General features: G+C 42.3%; 1 protein-coding gene and 1 long non-coding RNA gene across 5 annotated transcripts in view; one reads left to right on the plus strand and one right to left on the minus strand.

Annotated features, from left to right (window-relative positions):
* Positions 1–18,808, plus strand: part of LOC146171734 (uncharacterized) — a 102,875-nt gene that overhangs the window by 38,468 nt on the left and 45,599 nt on the right. The window lies entirely within an intron of this gene.
* The window catches only part of LOC146171735 (uncharacterized), a 36,715-nt gene that overhangs the window by 16,748 nt on the left and 1,159 nt on the right, over positions 1–18,808 (minus strand). The window contains exon 3 of one of the 2 annotated variants that reach the window (XR_014702753.1): positions 12,444–12,555. The exons of the other annotated variant lie outside the window; for it this stretch is intronic. This is a non-coding gene — a long non-coding RNA (uncharacterized LOC146171735). Of the gene's footprint in view, positions 1–12,443; positions 12,556–18,808 lie in introns of those variants that run through there. 2 annotated transcript variants of the gene reach the window in all.

Below are 18,808 nucleotides of genomic sequence, written 5' to 3' on the forward strand. Positions count from 1 at the left end.
ACTTGCCAAAGTGGCCATGCCGTATAGTCTTCTGCCATAAAGACAACCTGATACCCAGTAAGCGCCCGGCCATGACAGCTGCCAACTACTTTCTGACAAAGTTAAAGTGGAAAGACGGGCTAGTTGGTATTAGTATGATGACTGCGGGTACAAAAACACAGGATGAAGGAAGGAGACAGGTGCAGGATGAACGCTTCGTCCTGCATCCTTTGAAGCATTTGCCCTGCGTCTGTCTCCTTTCTTCTTCCTGTGTCTATTGCACTGAGATGCATATTTTTTTCTGGCAATGGCATGTGATTTTTCACTCATGATGCTGACACATTCCATAATGCTGACAGCAAATTTTCTGCAAAACACTGCAAAAATTTTGTTTTTAAAATTAAATTTTAAATTTTAAAAGTTTTACAGGCTTCCCACGCGAATTCAGTTGAGTGGTACCTTCTCGTGAGTGCAGAATAAAGCTCGCTCGATGGCCGATTGGCTGCTGTTGCCTTTTTGTCCTACCAAAATGTTTGCTCACCTATGCCAATGTCAAAATGACATTGTGGCAAAGCGAGCCAGTTCCAAATCAAACAGTTTCATGGTGTAGCGCCTTCCCCTGGCTGCGCAAAGACTGCGGCCAAAGCATGGCCGCTGGAAAAATGAAAAAGGACGCCGGCTGGCAGTGGCACTTGAAACCACAGTTGGCTGGTCTGTTCTAGTCTAGATCCTTATCAGCTGTCTCGTCCTTCGCTCCTGAGGTCTTCAGCCTACAATGTATTCGGCCCCTGTTCCTTTTTGCATAATGCCAGCCTTGCCTCGAGCCCAAGTAGCATTTAGCTTCTGCGGCATTGTTTTGATATGATAGCTTAAAGACTTCGTTTTCCAGAAAATCCAGCAACAGCAGCAATATTGATGTGAGCGAAAAATCATGGGCATGCCTCTGGCAGGTAGCAGTTGGCAGGTGAGAAGCCGTGCACTGACTGGTCAGCAGGTTGTCTGTCGCCACGAAGCCACAAGACATGGCCGACTTGGAACTCCTGACTCAAGCAGCTTCTTTGAGATGGAGGGGGAAATGAGAATCGGACACACCGGAAGCCTTCTATACTGTAACAAGAATCTTCCATTGATAACGCAAGCTACAACACCGATGCATCGTATCCTCATCGATCGTAGCAGCCAGCTGGGAGCCCCAACCGAGTGCCGTGCGCCGAGTGGAGTGGTTGGCAGCCATTGTCTCCCTCCTCACACAGAGCAGACAACTGATGTTACATGGCATCTCTTCTCTAGCTGCAATACAGCAGGCCCACACCTGTGTAGTCTAGACTAGTTGAACCTGTTATGCCCATTTAGAAACTGCTCGAGTAATTCATCCGTACTAAACAGGCATGAAACAGATAACGAGTCAAGCACATTACTCCTATGCCATGCAGGCACGTTCTTGGTTGAAGCAGGTCTTTTTAGCTATGGCTGTTGGTGTTTCACGTAATGTGGTAGCTCACGAGTATAAGCTAATGAGTAGGTGTGGGATGATAGTGTCACAAATTCAGGAATTGGTGATTCAGCGAGTTGTAAAGTAATGAGGATCTGCAGGGGAAGCCATTAAAACTATCGCATTAGGGCTGATGTCTTCCAGTTTTTTTCTCTTTTCATGCGTTTTTTTTAAGGTTTGATTTTTTTTTTATTTTTGAGGAAATATGCTAAAAGGAACCTATAAAGGTAATTATTGCCATTGTAATGCAGTACACTTCTAGGATTTTTTTTGTTGGTATTCAAGTCAAATTTTAAATGTCTCTGCATACCCCCTTTAATTTACAAATTTCTCAAAATTGCTTTTCGCAGTCTATTTGGACATCATCTCACGGCCTACTCTTAGCTGCCCCCTACTGACATAAACTTGGCCATCTGGGACCAAATGATGCAGGCAAAATGGGCCACAGTGGGGAATGGTTGTGACATTTTCTTTACTTTTCTCATCGGCATGTGTCGAGTTGAAGGGAAAGGAGGGGCATTATTTTTTACCTCCATCTGTGTTAGTAAAACCAGCTTAAAAATTTGTGTCGTGGAAATGAGTGATGAAATACTAATCGTTAGTGCACCTTTTCTAGCCACAGCAAATACCTTTTCATTGTTCCTTTAATCGAGCTGAACTAGTTCGTTCATTATCACAAAAATGTATGCAGCTTTGCTTTCATCTATTTGTTCCTTCTTTGTTGTGGTTTCCATGCAGCAGTTTTATAACAACTTCATTCCTTTTGTGCACAGACAAGGGTAGGAAAATGAATGGCTCGTGACGACATGCATATGAAAAAAGCCAAAAGTGATTGAAATCAAGTAAAGCATATGGAAATTTTTATTGTTGTTGTTTCACAGGATATTCAATGGAAAATTATTACTTTAATCGTTTTTTACCTGAAAGATTACGGTGGAAGTAGGAGAGACGGCAACTATATGTAAATAGAGAGATCCAAAGCTACAGCAGTGGCTGTTAAACCTTGTTCGTCCGAGTATACTAATTCGGTTGTGCATAGCCGAATATTGAGATTGCCCACAAGGGTCACCCCCAACCAATGCGGCAATAGGTCTAATACCACAAGTGCCACTTGGAATGCGATTGAGTGGTGAGAGTAGCAGCTGTACCAAAACCCTTTAGTCCTCCTCTAGGAACACCAAAGGGTTCTAGCCAGAGCCACTGTTAAAGGTATACTGCAGGGAATTTGCAACTTTCTCTGAAATCGCTGAAATTGCATTCAGGAGATGCAGTTATCAAAAGCTGTTTTGTGCACTGCTTTGAGATTATTCTACTGGCAAGTTATATTTTGTAGAAGATGGCTGTAAAAGTGTGAACTTTCCTTAGAACTAGTGCTAGGTAGTTTTTAATGAGGAATTATATACAACTCTGAAAAGTTTTGTTAAGCAAAAGCTGTAAAGAACTGCATTAACACGATAAGTACAAACCATCTTCTCTTGGTCACGTGTCAGTGTATGTTGTGCCTCGAGGCTCCTGTATTGTGCTCTTTCTGTGATGGGTTCCTTGCAACATAGGCAAGTGGCTTTGCCTTATGAGTGACCTTAAAGCAACTCGCACTTCCTTTAGTTTTGCACTTGTACAATCAAGCACAAGAGACGAATTATAGGGTCATTCAGCACTACACATCTTGCATCTACAGTACACCTAATGTGGAAAGCCTGGGAGTGTTGCCAGCAATCTCTCTGTTATGCTTTTCTCACTCCGAATTTTTTTTTATACTGTCCTCAACAGTTGAAAACGCAGCTGAGTTGATGCAGATAATTTTCGGATAATGATTGGGTTTGCCCGCACATTCACGAAGCATGCTTGGGTAGAAATACAGAAAAATACCGAGTTCTCACTATACACTAACTATCTTAAACGCAGTGGCGAACTGATTGTAATCTTCATTTATCGGAATTTGTTTTTGGCAGAATCACAAAGTGGCGGAAATATGTGTAGGTGGTTTCTTCACATTCACATTCAAGAGACTAACAGACCAAAATGTGTCATAAATTATGATGGAAATGGCAAGCTCTTGCCTTGCAATTGAGGACAGCAGTACAGGAAGCAAAAGGATTTATTTATCACTGAAAATCTTATCAAATGAGCTAGAGTGTTACATTGCTGTGAAACCTTGCCGTTACCGGTGCATCCCACCATATGGCCACATCTCGGTGAAGTATTAGAGCGCACATGATTTTTTCTTTTTCTTTCACGAGTGTTCATGTTCTATTTTAGTTTATGCACTCTCTGGCCATCACTCTGCTGATTATAAATGCTCCCTTCACTTCGCCAGTGAAGTGCGTCTAGCTTCTGTCACTCAGTGGAACCACAATGTTTTGCATTTCTTGGCTGCAATGGCGACCACGGTCATTTAATGCTTGCATAGACTTAGGCGTTTGTCAAAGTGCCATAACGGCTGGGTGCGGGAACTCATATATATATTATTCTCTTCTGTAAAAAAAAATGAATGTCTGGCAGCAGAGCTTTCTTTTTATATTAGCTTTCAATACATCCTTTTTGCCCGCCTGTGATTGACATTTTGCTCATTTATCATGGTTTCCAGCTTCTTCATACAAACAAAAGACATCAGTAACATCAACTGATGAAAATATTCTTGGTAAAAACTTTTCTACAGCATTTCTAACAAAAATTTCATGGAATGATTACCTTAGAAGTATGTTTTTCATTGTGCCGAAAAGATTAGGTGTTTAAACTTTTGTAAGGTGTGAGAAATGTACTCATTTTGCAAAGCCATTGTTGTTGCACGTTGCAGCCATAAAAAGTTTGCAATCTGCAGTTCTCGTAGGACGTAAATTCACTAAGGTGTAAACAAAAAAAATGAGAGATATAATTAGCTGAGGAGGAAAAACTCGAAAGCCCATCATATTCTCCACTGTAGCCATAGAAAAAAGTCTAGCTCTTCCGCACGATGACACAGCTAGGCAGCTCCGAATGGCTTTATTAACCACTGGCTGTTTGTGTCACAGGAACACTTTTGTTCCTAATACAGTGTGCATTAAGAAACGTTTTGTTTTTTGTCCTGTAACCCATTACATGATGGAACTGAAAGAATTTACATTTAAAATAACGCTTAGAAATGAGCTCAGTCCTACTTCACACATTTTGATTCAGTTTTCACTGGTGGCAGCACGCTAACTGTGACTGGTGCATCTGTTGACTAAACTATCAGTGAACAGCAGTTGATGATTTTTTTTATTCTAGGAAGCAGCTAGAAGTTCAATAGCACAAGGTTGGTACTGTGGGGGGCACGAGGTAAACCAGCAACTTTTGATGTACAGACTGATGTACAGACGTCAGCAAGTCTGCCCGGAGTGCTCGAACACCAACCTGTCGCACAAAGAAAATGAAATTTTCGAGCAGGGGCCCAATTCTAGGAACAATGATGGCGCTATACTGAAGGTGCATAGGCATACTACTTGCACTGACAGCTACACTTTACCACTAATAGAGCAATAGGAAGAGCAATGTTACTATCAACAGGCTGGAAATGACTGTGCGATAAATCACTAGACTGATACACAGAGTAACGGCAAGAAAGAGGCTGACATTTGTCGTCTTATCCATGCCTTTGTACTAAGTCGATTCACATACTCTGTCCCTTATCTCCGCCTCATTCAATCTGACAAGGAGAAATTAGACACTCATTAGAAGCACCTACAAGGCTGGGCTAGGTCTACCCAGAAACACTGCAACCGAAAAACTTCTCTCACTTGGGATACACAACAATGTAGAGGAGCTGATTGCAGCTACAAAGACTAACAAACTCTAAAGCAGGCAGACAAATTCTCAACCGCATGAGAATTAATGCCGAACCACTAGCCAACCACTAGGACCACTACCAAGAGGAGCTGGCGACAAAATTATCTCCAAACCTGTGCCCAAAAACATGCATCCCTCCTTCCATGAAGGCAGGAGGAAAGCTAGAGCTAGGGCCCTAAACAGAAAATACCGAAATCACGATGGGGTGGTGTATACCAACGCCTTGGATTACTATATGGCTGACGGTGCCGTTGCTATCTTTGTAATTAAGCAGTACAGTAAGTAAATGCGTATCAGCTGCTTCGGTCAAAGTCCGCTACTCGGACCAGGAGGAAGAAGCCGCAATCGCTTTAGCCATCACTACAGCAGATGCGGACATAATTGTCACTGATTCAAAAACTGCCATACGTAACTTCTCGCGTAGCAGAATATCAAATACTGCCAGAAACAACCTCGCGGATATCAGACTCGACAGAGAGATAGAACTCGTATGGACACCTGCCCACTCAGGATACCGAGGCAATGAGGCTGCTCATCAACACGCTCGAGGTTTTGTCGGCCGAGCGGTGAGACCTAATGCCGAGGAACTTGAAATGGAAGAATTGCTCACATACAGCGACCTACAGCGACATACCCCTGCCAGCATTTTAGTTCATCGGGACAGTTTGCCCATATGATAACAGTAGCAACTAGTGCAGCTCCCTCATGACTGCATGGGCAGCAAGAGCGCAAGTATGCTGCAAGGGAATACACTGTCAAGGTTAAAACATGCCAAAGTTAATACTTTTCTTGCTTCGTGCACACTGACTACAAATGAATTACTTCTCCTCTATGTGAAAACAGTAATAAACTTTGTTTCATGCATTTTGCCTCGCTTAACTGATCAGTATTAGACACATACCTTCACCAGACATTGCACTTCGGGCTGGTAGCAGAAATAAATGGATTAATATATTGTACCAATAAATTATTATTAAACATTTACCACTTTGTTCGCAAGAAAAAAAAAAACATTTTTGCAAATGTGTGTAACATGCAAGGCTGATTTTGTTAATGCCCACATCACATTGACACAGATAAAGTAACATAGTGTGTACCAGTGAAAAAAGTGATTTCTAGTCTCTGTTTGTGCTAGGCTTTGTTTCTGCTGCTGTCTGCAATCAACAAACTACATTTCTAAGGATTGCATTTGCAAAAGAAAATAGTACTCATATTAAGACATGCTAGGCCGAGGACCTGGGTTCAGTTCCAGCCATAGTGGTCGTTACATATCAATGAAGGTGAAATGCAAGACACACTTGCAATGTCAGTGCACACGAAGAACCTCAAATCAATGGCATTAATGCAGAGCTGTCCACTATGATATCTCTTATAGGCAGTTTTTCTATATCACTTATGGAAGTTAAACACCATATCCCACACCGAAGGAGGAACAACACTTTCTTTACTGACCAAATAAGTGAAAAAGAAACGAAACTTGCGATTGCCCTGGCCTTTAACCCTGATGTTGAAGGAAAGAAAGTGTATTCAGAGGCAGCAGCTGGTGGTGGCAATTTCCACCTGAGCATGGATATTCAATGAATGCTTGTTTTAATCTGAAAGTAAATCTCTAGAAGGAAAATTGTTGAAGGGCGACATCTGCAGGTTTTGTTGATGCTATATTGCCATTTATGACACTGTGAGCACCCTTTCACTCTTATCTACTACCCTGCGAAACTAAGAAGCAAACAAGATAGCTTTGAACAGTGCCACATTGCTGCAATACCTAAGCAACAGCTGCACGAGCTGTTTAAAGCCACTTGCAAAATACACAAATCATTTTCACTACATGCACGGCGGAAGGTGTTTGCACGCAGTAGAGGCACTCAGAAAAGTAATGTATCAGCTTTTGGGGTTGAAGCACAGCTACGGACGGTCGCCTTTTTTTTTTTTTCTTTTTAAGCAGGCCTTTGCTTCACCGGACGGTTTAGGTGGGGTTCTCACCGAAATACAGATCGTGCGATAGCATTTCGGAGCCGATTTGCATGTTAACGATATGTAACACAAACCTGCACTGAGAGCCACGACGGGTTTCATGACGCGGCCGTGCACCAGCGATCGAAAACGTGCACAAATAAACCGCATTTAATTGATTCGTGGCAAGACTAGCCACTAGAGCACTAGCCTCATGCAGTCTTTGGGGTAGTCTCGCGGCACATCACGCACGCACATCCAACGGCTAGCAGCAACGTTACTAGAACAAACTCTAGCAGTCAGCACAAGGGATCTTGCGGAAATACAAGGCTTGCGTTCCCTCATAAAATAGATCGCATTTCGGGGCCGATTTGCATGTAAGCGGTATGTAACAAACCTGCGTCTGAGCCACGAAGGGCTTCGTGGAGCGACCGAGCGCCAGCGATTGAATCAATGCACAAATCGCATTTAGTTCATCCGGGGCAAGACAAGACGACTAGCCTCATGCGGTCTTTGGAGAAGACTCGCGGCACAATTATAGCACAAGAGCGCGCACACACATCCACGCGACAACGCGCATCGCACGCTGCCACAACACGAGCGCCGAGGCCCATGCCTTGAGTCGCTAGCGTGGAATGGGGGTGCTGGCCGCAGCTCGTAACAGCCAGCCGAAGGCCTCTTCTCCCTCTCCATCTTCGTTTTCCCCCTCGCGCCGCATCCGTTTGTTGGGATCGGATATACGCGACCCTGTCAAGCTAACGTCTAAGCTCTCTGGAGTGCTTATGTTCTTTTGACTGAGCCACTGGTTGTGGATAAGCTGCTGTAGCAACACAATAATATAGTAATCGAGGTGTTCACAACAGCTGGTGGTAGGTAGGCTGGCATTCTTGTCATCGATCCTGAATAGTGAAAGATACTGTGGCAATGCTACCAAGCACATGTGCATGCAGAACATACATTATACATGTAATCTTTGTGTGATGCACTCCACCAGCCCAACAACCTTTAAGAAAGGTGATATCGGATCGCTGTTGCTTGAACCACAAAGCAACCTTTCCGCTCAATTACGTCTGCACAGACTAATAACACACTGCTCTACCTACATAAGAAAGGTGCACACTATTTGCTATGTACTACCTACACTCTGCAGTAGTGGAGAAGGCAGAGATCCAACTAAGAAAGTGATGCATTGCAATGTGACCAGTTGAACCAACACAGCATACTGCGTGACAAGTATTAAAACTAATCAAAACCCTGTCAGTGGTTCATTTCCTGGCAGTGTAGAGAAGCTGCTGCTAGCCTAATTCTGCTCACACATCAGCCCTTACACACATACACACTGAGTGGCTGACCTCATAGCCTGTGGGCATGTGGTCGGGCAGCACTTAACTTCACTAGCAATGCCTACCGCCTTATTGTTTCTGCATACTAGACACTTTCTTTGAGAGTGATAACGGAATTAGGATATGCTCTGATGTTCATGCATGTTTTGACAGCGGGATGACTTTACGGTGCATTGTTGTTCAATATAACAAAGCAGGGCAACCTCGGTCGTTCTTTTTATCTAAAACACAGGGCTATAGACATAAAAAAAAATATAATACCACAACATTAAGTGATAAGGCGTAAACAAAGAGGCATGTCCTTCTTCATTACTGTAGGTCATGCATCTGAAGTGAAATGAAAAAGCTCAAAAATAACAGATAGCTTGAGAAAAAATAACAGCGCATTTTTGAGACATGAACAAAAAATGACAACACAGCACTTTGTCGAGTGTGCAATCATTTTTTCCTTTCCCAATATGAACCAGCAACTAGCCCGTTCTTCCACCCTTGCGAGAAAGGAGACTACCTTAAATCCACACGATTATAAATGAAAACCAAATCCGGAAGGAAAACAGGTGCTAAAAACAGCCCTCGGATAAATAAATTAAAATTAAGACCAGGAGGGATACTTAAAGTCTGCCTTTAAGGGTATAATGTGGTAGTGTGACTGTCTCCAGTCTGCATTTCTACAAGGTGACCCTCCTTTTCCTACCTGCATACTGCTATTTGCTTCGTCACTGATCCATTTATCTCAAACATTCATTAGCATATTGATAAGCTACCACATTACCTGAAAGACAACTGACATAGATATATATATACCTGCTTTAGCAACATTGTACAAAAGTGCGACTCGGAAGGGCTTGATTGCCATCTCACCCTTCAATCGTAAGGAGCTCCAGGCAATTCGGCATCTCATGCGGCCTCATGATGCCACACAAACTAACACCAAAAATCAATGCCTGACCCACAAAAATGCCACCTGCTTATTACCAAGTGCTAGAACCCTGCTCATGACTTTTTGCTCAGGACGTTGCCAACAACAATGCAAGATTTTGGGAAACGGGGCCTTCAATACTGTCACATTAAAAATAAATGACCAAAAACACAGCAAACACAGGTAAAATAATGAACATAAATTATGTTTAAGAGACATTTGTCACGCTTACTCTTTTTTATCGTTAGTTTCCGCATACGCGCCGCCTTGTCACTGGGCTTAAATTATTAGCCTAAGGGGCGCCCGAGCGTGGAGCCAGCTCTTACATTTTTATGTGTGTATGGGGGGGGGGGGGTTCATTTTTTCTCTGATGATATGCCGCTGGATGCCACACTCTCACAAGAACGATTTAGTGTGGGTTGCGCTTGGGCAGCTAGCAGACGACAGAGGTTATATGGAAGTGGTGAGCATGTGCGGTACTTCAGTGAACACGACATTTCGTACAATCTCAAGGATAGTGCTTATTTCTGCCAGTCGTGGTGGACATCTTGTGTGTCTTTCCATTGCCATTGCTTACTTATTTTGTGTATGTGGGGCAACATATCTCTTCTCACTATTTACAAGTGCAGATGTTTGCATCATACTATGCTCATTAAATCGATTTATTTGCAAAATACGTTTCATCTCTCAAGTCCGTACCCAGCTTATTTTACTTGACTTGCTGTTTGAGGACCTTCTCGAGCATTGCTGTGGGTTGCAGCTCCCAGTACGTACTCGAGAAGGCACATTAATAAGTGCATGTACCGTGTTTGCCAAAAGTAACCAGGCTGCATGGTTTGCTTCTTGCTTGTATTCTGAAGCTAACATGGATCCCCTGAGGATCATAACTTTTTGGTAAGTGAAGACAGGAGCTCTCATTTATTTTGCACCAATTTACAGCAGCAGAAGTTTTATGAATTCTCTGCTAACCGACTGAGAAGCGGAACACGCAGCCTGGTTACTTCTGGCAAAGACAGTACATCAGTATCATGAGTGCATTAATTTTTCAAGTCTTCATTTCATTTTTCTGCACAGTGAAAAAAGGAAGTGTTTTCGGAAACACTCAGAAATATTTGAGAAATGCCAAATGCATGCACTATCTATCACCTTATTTTTTCCCAATCTTCCCCGTGTGAGCCATCATGCATGGAAAACAACATGCAAGGCCATACTGCCACGCTGGTCATGCTAGCAGTTGTTCCCCACAGTGAAGGCACAGCACACACCATTGGCTACTTTTGTACCAGCCCCAATTGCATAATGAATTCAAATCAGAGGTGTGCTGCTAAAGTTTTATTAAAGTAGAGGCGCTTTGATATTAAAAACATTCTTATTACCGCGGACAGAAGACTATGCATGGGGGAGCGTCGTCTGAAATGCAGGCTGCAATATCAAAGGACACATTTTTTTTTTCTTTGCAGGGAGGGGGGGAGGGAGTTGATTGACTCAGTGGCCAACCCTCAGACGAAAGCGCTTGATGAAGATGCTACTGCACAAAAGCAATATAGAATAAGGCATGTTTTCTTCAGCATAAGGCACGGTCAAAGTCAGCTTATCAGCTTATCAGCTTTAGCTTATCGACGCATGATTTTTCGCATTACACTGGCGACGACGCCAGCACGACCAGCGGTCACCTATCACCGTAGTGTGAGGTTTTCGGCCCTGCGACACCGACGGAACTGAACAACGGAAGGTCGTCAAGAGGTACTGCTTTGTTCAAAAGTTTTGTCTGCTCCTTTAATGTTGCAAGGTATGCTCTCGCCTCAAGGTAATGCTTGCTTACTCTTAGTTTTTGGACCGAAAGAGCAACGGCAATACCTCAGCAATCGGGAACATAATGCAACCCCTCCCCACTTTCGTGGCGCGGGTACACGGCGGGAAGAAACGGACAAGTACCTTTTTATATGCGTGAGCGCTTGTTGCTAAAACAAGCTAAATCTCATAGCGTAAGAATAATATGCTTCTGATTGTATGCTGAACTATACAGCATGAGCCCGTCCATTTCAGCCTCCTCGGCAATCTCTAGACGAAGCCCAAAACAAGTCCGAGGATCACTAAAGTCGCATATTATAGTAAAGGCTTTGCAAAGAAAAGAGAATATGCGAATAAAATATTTTTTGCTGAAAAAAAAAAATCTGTGACCACCATCCAAGCATGAATGCAAAAGTGCAGCCTACATAGCCTACATCGCAAATAGCAGACGACATGGGAATGATATCTCATGACGTCAGCAGCCAATGGTTGCCAGACCAGAAAGCCAATTTCAATAATAATAAAAATTATTTTTAAAACTATCTGCTGCACCGAATGAGCTCAAATTTTGAGGATTTATAATTTAACGTGTGAGGAGTGAAATGCAACAACTTATTTATGCTCAGTTGTTAGCTGACGTGACCACCTTAATGAATCAAGTGAAACGTGATAGTGCATGCATGCGTTACATCTTAAAATATTTCTGAGCAATTACCAAAGTATGTCCTTTCCACTGCGCTACAAAAGTAAATACCGAACACTCGGACCGTGTGTCGCATGCTGACGATATACTTGCATGAATGCGCATGCCTGAGTGCACAGGGAATTGAGGTCTGCTCTCACGCTCGAGAAGGTCCTCTAACAATGCTGTAAAATAAGTTGATGCTAGAACTTGACAGATCAAATATAATTTGCAAATCCGAACTCATTAAGCTCAATATGGAACGAACATTTGATCTTGTAAATTATGTGATGGGAGACAATGTCACACACATAGAAAGTATGTATGCGGCGACAGTTAAAGATGTAATTGATGAGCACTGCAGATCAGCTGAAATGAGCACCTGCCTGCACATTATTAAAGACGCCCTAAAAACAAAAGAAAATTTCACCCGAAGCTCTGCGGTCCTAGCCAATAAAAACAGCCGCAGACATTCCTCACCTCCCCATCACCTCTACATTGTTTGCTAGTTGGATGCGAGCAGCCAACATAAAATCATCCTGGCAAGTCTAGCAGCCAGCAGGTAGCCCGGAACTGTCCACCTGGAGAAAGACTAACGCCAGAGCAACCCTAGTAAACAAATGGCTGGGCTGTACTCAGGCGACCTGCGGACAGTGGATAATCTAAGAGGCCCACTGATATACACAATGACAGTCAAGGAAAGAATACATATCAAATATAAAGCAAAGTCAACTAGTGTATTACAAAAAAAAACAGCATTGAACTGTGACTGAGTCCCCTTGAGTACAATTACCTGTTTGGGAACAGAACAGATACAGTGACTTATAAACAAGAATTACTGATTCTCATGTGCTGCCAAGCAGAAGCACACCTGCTGGAAGGGCACAAGATCAACCAGTTCACTAATTATTGCCATTACTTAACAACACAAGACAATGACAACAAAATTATTAAACCGAGCATTGGCTGGAAGGAAGTGCTTGAGAACTCTACACTCAATCAGTGTCACATGCTGCATGGCAGCAATAGCAATAAATCAGTTGTCGAAATAAGGTAGTGATCAATTTTATGCAATTACCTACACAGATCATTCTCTCAAGATTAAATAAGGAGTGCAACATTAACACACACATAGCATGGAAGGTAATAGTAGGCCTGTAGTAACTGCACTTAGCCACAAAGTGATTGGTCAAGAGGTTGTACATGGTTTGAATAGCATGCCCACATCTGCTACACTGTTCTTTAAGGATGTTACTCCACATTAGCACACTTCAGATGAACAGGCAGCATGAGTAGACAAACGGCCTTGCTCATTTTATGTTCTGAAGACTTTCCTATACAGCAAACAATTGAAGAAATGCAATTTAAACACTGGCCAAACACACCCATTTATGGATCGTTCATTTCTCACTTTCTGATGTGAATGCTTTTTCAATCTGTAAAATGGACAGTTATCAACATGCTTTGCTTAGAGCTTCAGCATGGCTACGGACCTATAAGGCTGCCGCGATACCTCAAGCGACAAGATTCTGAATTAGAGGGACGTCACTGGACAGCGCACTACAGAAAAGCAACTGGAGTGGCTGAGGCTTCAGAGGGCATAATCATACATACTTACCGGGATGAAGTCCAAATCAAAGATGCTTCCCACTATCTCACCAAAAAGCAACCAAAAAGAATTTACAAATTGTTGCCTCTGTTAGTGACAGCCTGTTCATAACAGGGGGTGAGATAAGGGCTGCCCTGAGCCTTAATGTGTCAGATAAACTTATTAGGCAAAGGCGTGACAACGCAGGATTCAGATAGGATGGCTACACAAAAGCCCTAACTTTAAGGCAGTACTGGGTGGGCCTAGAAACAAAAAGAGTGCTGCATAGTTGCTAAAAAGTAAATTATTATACTTTTGTCTTTTGACCTGTGGCTTGCTTTCTTATATACCATGTTTGTTTTGCTGCCAAGGCTGTAACTTTCATTAAATACTGCTATTTTAAGGTATGATCCCCTTTATGTCAATGGCCTCAGGCCAAGCACTCAAAAATCCTTAAACATGTGAGGGGGGGGGGGGGGAGGTTACCACAAAGACAGCCTCTCACCTCTTCCCTGCATTGATGGTCAGCAGAGCTCCCAAGCTTATTTTGTAATCATTGCCACCAGATCCTTTCTCACCTGCTAGAAGGACCTTGCAAGGATAGAAAAAGTTGTCGGGCTAATGGTGTTGATTCATGATTGACAGTGCTTAATTAACCACACGGACAGAGTAAACACATAAAAGACGAACACAGGCTCTGAACTTTAACCTTATTCTGGAACCACCGATACTCTGCTTATATACCCATAAAGGCACCGACTAGTGGTGATTTTCGACACTTGTGACAAATAAAAACAAAAAGAAGTACCATAAAAGCAAACCCGAACAAGGGGAGAACAAAATAGGCAAATCATTTTTTAAGCCGCCAACACGTGGAACAACGGACTAATAACAGCAAAAAAAATAAATAAATAAAAACAAAAACAAAAATGCAGTGGTAACAGAAAATGGGTAACAGAGGTAAGCTAATAATTAACACAGCAAAACGCACGAGATGAAGTACACTAAAACTGAAAGAAAAGGTGCATGACAAGAAAGATGAAGCCAACAATTGACCGCTAAATGCAGAAGATGAGCATTAAATAGCTAAAACAAAGCAAATGAAGGAAATGATCATGAGCAACAAAGGTGAAGTCCACAATTACATTGCGAAAGGATGAAGATGAGGTGCATAAAACGAAACAATAAAGATAAAATGTCAAGAAATGAATTCAACAAATGTTATAAAGCTAAAACCAGGCTAGATTAGAGAAGTCCATAAAGAAAAGCAATCTTGTTTTCCAAGAGTGAAATGGAGGGGGTGCTAACACAATCATCCTTGAGCCTCAAAATCTTAGCAGCTTTAACTATTTCATGTGTCAGCTTATACCGATGTGTTTTTAACACAGTTTTTTTTTCGAAGATTGGGTGGCATGGCTTCTTTGAGTCAGTTCCTGCAGTGAACGGGCAGATTCCTGGGGGATATACCTGATAAGTCATTTTAATGCTCCATTAGCCTTCATCGGCCAGTTTGGTCCATGTATGGCTTACGGCAAGTGAAAGGCTTAGAGTGAGCGCCTTCCGCACGTACTGCTAAGGGTTTTCTGTGCTTCTTAGTGCGGCCTCTTTTTTATTTATTTTTTTGCTTTTCTTTTTCATTAACGATTCACCAAAGCTGCAATAGTTGCTCGGGGGCAGAAAACAACGACAACTCCTGCTTTCTTTTCACTCGTCGTAAAGTTGTGGGAAATTTGGTGCATTTTAGGAATCCCTGCAACATTATCGCGTTGCCTATGTGCTTCAGCCAAGTGGTTCAGTTTTTGGCACTTGGTGTTTTTCAGCACTTTTTCTGCGACAGTGGAAAGGGCTTCTAACGGGTACCCTGATTGCATGAGCCTGTATACCTTTTTCAAGAAGCTTTCTTGCAATTTGTGCTCGCATGACTAGTTCAAGGCATTGACAAGGGCAGACTGGATGATATTTCTTCTAACCAGCTTTGAACGAGCAGTTGTCATATGATAGAAAGGGCTTGTTGCCCCTTGGTTCAAATGCCCAGCTCACGTGACTGGGTGTAAAGATGGTTAGTTCCAGGAAGCACATGGAATCATTGTCTGGCATTTCTTGCTTTAATTCAAGGGGAGCCAGGATACTCTTAAAGACGCTCAAAACTTCAGGTACTTCATGAAAAAAGGTTTCTACTTCACGGTCTAAATTAACTAAGTCGTCCCCAAAGCAGAAAATGTTTTGAATTCGAGAGTTTTCAAAGTGATTCCTGAGACTACTGTCATGCATAACTAAGAACAGATCACTGAGCAAGGGAGTAAGTAACACATGATATGATGCAGATCCCGTGCTTTTGGATAAGGTGTGAATCATTCCTTTCTGCAAATGTTTATTTTAGATACACAGAAAGCAATTCTAAGAGACCATCTACAGAGACACCACACTCACTGGGAGAATATGGTTCCATGTCTGTCAATAGCTTTGCGAACGCATTTCATGAGGTCCATCTTGAGGTATAGAATAAAACAAGCCTTTTCATTTATAGAAAAGGCATAATAGGCTTTGTTTCTTTTCCCGTTCAAAAACCTAATGACTACATCTGGATTCTTTACTAGAAAGGGATCATCGATAGAAAGCAATTTCAGGTTGCCATGCAAATACATAGTGACGTCTTTCTGCCAGATATACCTCTCGTGCCCTCTGTGCATTATTGTTTCGGAGGATACCTGGCAGAAAGACGTCGCTATGTATTTGCAAGGCGACCAGAAATTGCTTTCTATCGATGATACCTTTCTGGTAAAGAATGCAGATGAAATCATTAGGCCTTTGAACTGGAATAGAAAGAAAGCCTACTGTGTTTTTTCTACACATGTTAAAATTATTTTATTGTATACCTCAAGATGGGGAACCTCATGAAATGCGTTCGTGAAGCTATCGACAAACCTGGAGCCGTATCCTTCCAGAATGAGTGTGGTGTCTCTGTAGATGGTTTCTTGGTTATGCTTTGTGTGTACCTAAAATCAATATTTGTAGAATGGAATGGTTTACATTTTATCCAAAGTCACAGGATCTGCATTGGATCATGTATTGCTCCGTTATCAGTGATCTGTTCTTAGCTATGCATGACAGAAGTCTCAGGAACCACTTCAAACACTAACAAGTTAAAAATATTTTCTGCTTTGTGGATGATTTCTTAGTTCTTTTTGACTGTGACAAGGAAGCCTTTTTTTCATGAAGTACCTGAAATTTTTAGTGTCCTTAAGAGTGCCCTGGCTCCCCTTAAATTTATGCACGAAATGTCGGACAATGATTCCATGCACATCCTGGAACTAAGAATCTTTACACCCAGGTATGTGTTCCGGGCATTTGGACCAAGGGGAAACAATCCCTTCCTAACATGCAACTCCGCTCGTTCCAAAGCTGGTCAAAAGAAATATCATCCAGTCTGCCCTTGTCAACGCCTTGAACAAGTCATGCGAGCACAAATTGCAAGAAAGCTTCTTGAAAAAGGTATGCAGGCTCACGCAATCGGGGTACCCATTACAAGTCCTCTCCACTGTCGCAGAAAAAGTGCTGAAAAACACCAAGTGCAAAAACACAACCACTGGCTGAAGTGCACAGGCCACGCAAAAAGGTTGAAGTGATTCGTTGCATGCACCAAATTTCCCACAACCTTACGATGCGTGAAAATAAAGCAGGAGTTGACGTTCTTTTCTGCCCCTGAGCAACTATTGCAGCTTTCGTGGATCGTTACTGAAAAAGAAAAAATGCCGCACCAAGAAGCACAGAAAACCCTTAGCAGCATGTGCAGAAGGCGCTCACTCTAAGCCTTTCACTTGCCGTAAGGTATACATGGACAAACAAGCCGATGCATCAGTGAAAGGCTAATGGAGTATTAAAATGACTTCCCAGGCATATCCCCCAGGAATCTGCCCGTCCACTGCAGGAACTGACTCAAAGAAGCCATGACACCCAATGTTTGAAAAAAAAACACAGTGTTAAAAACACATTGGTAAAGCTGACACATGAAATAGTCGAAGCTGCCAAGATTTTGAGGCTCAAGGATGATTGTGTTAGCAGCCCCTCCATTTCACTTTTGGAAAAAGAGATTGCCTTTCTTTATGGACTTCTCTAATCTAGGCTGTTTTTAGCTTTGTTACATTTGTTGAATTCATTTCTTGACATTTTATCTTTCTTGTTTGGTTTTATGCACCTCATCTTCATCCTTTCGCTATGTTGACTTCACCCTTGTTGATCATGCGTGTTTCGTTCATTTGCTATGGTTTAGCTATTTAGTACTGCTTGTGTTCTGCATTTGGCAATGTCAATTGTTGGCTTCATTGTCGTTGTTCATGACGCTTTTTTTTTTTTCAGTTTTAGTGCACTTCATCTTATGCATTTTGCTGTGCTAATTGTTAGCTTTACCTCTGCTACCCATTTTCTGCTCCCCTTCCCCATTTGTACTTTTTTTTGTACTTATTAGTCCACTTTCCATGTGTTGGCGGCTTAAAAGATAACTTGCCTATTTCGTTCTCACCTCGCTCGGGTTTGCCCTTTCAGTACTTCTTTTGGTTTTTATTTGTCACATTAGTTTTTGTTGCCACAGGTGTCAAAAATCGCCACTTGTCTGTGCCTTTATGGGTATATAAGCAGAGTATTAGTGGTAACGGAATAAAATTGAAGTTCAGCACCTGTGTTCGTCATTTATGTCTTCTTTATTCTGGCTGTGTGGTTAAGCGCTGTCAATCATGGCTTACAAGAATGGGCATTTTCTGCCGCAGCATTCTTCCCTATCCTCACGGCGCACATTGTGAAAGTGCACCTTGAAAAGCTTTGTAGCCCATTACACTAGCTTGGCTTCCTAAGGTCGCTGATATGAAAGCCACTGAAAACATTTCAGGCATTAAAAGTCAATTTGCAAAAAATGGTCCTGCACATTGCAAATTCTGATGAGTTATGGAAGGCCATCAAAAGTGCGTGGAAAGAGCTGAAACCGATGCAACACTGTCGTGCCAGTGATCTGTGACTCCTTGCCATGCCAAGTCTGCTGTCATAGAGCTCGGCGATGACTTCCTCAGCTACTCAACTTCCTGTGTGCACTCAACTTTGGTCCCCACCCTCATTTTCTTTTTTGTGTGTGTGTGTGTTTCAGCAAGCATGCAGCAGGTCACTGAAATGTTTCCCGATTTTTTTTTTAGATGTAGGACATTTTGCATTATTTTGCACAGCAACAAAGAATATTCGTTATGACTCGACAATTAATTCGTGAGCCATT

The sequence above is a fragment of the Amblyomma maculatum genome, unplaced genomic scaffold (genome assembly GCF_055883805.1).
Source record: "Amblyomma maculatum isolate TAMU_Amacu unplaced genomic scaffold, ASM5588380v1 scaffold_18, whole genome shotgun sequence".
NCBI lineage: Eukaryota > Metazoa > Arthropoda > Arachnida > Ixodida > Ixodidae > Amblyomma > Amblyomma maculatum.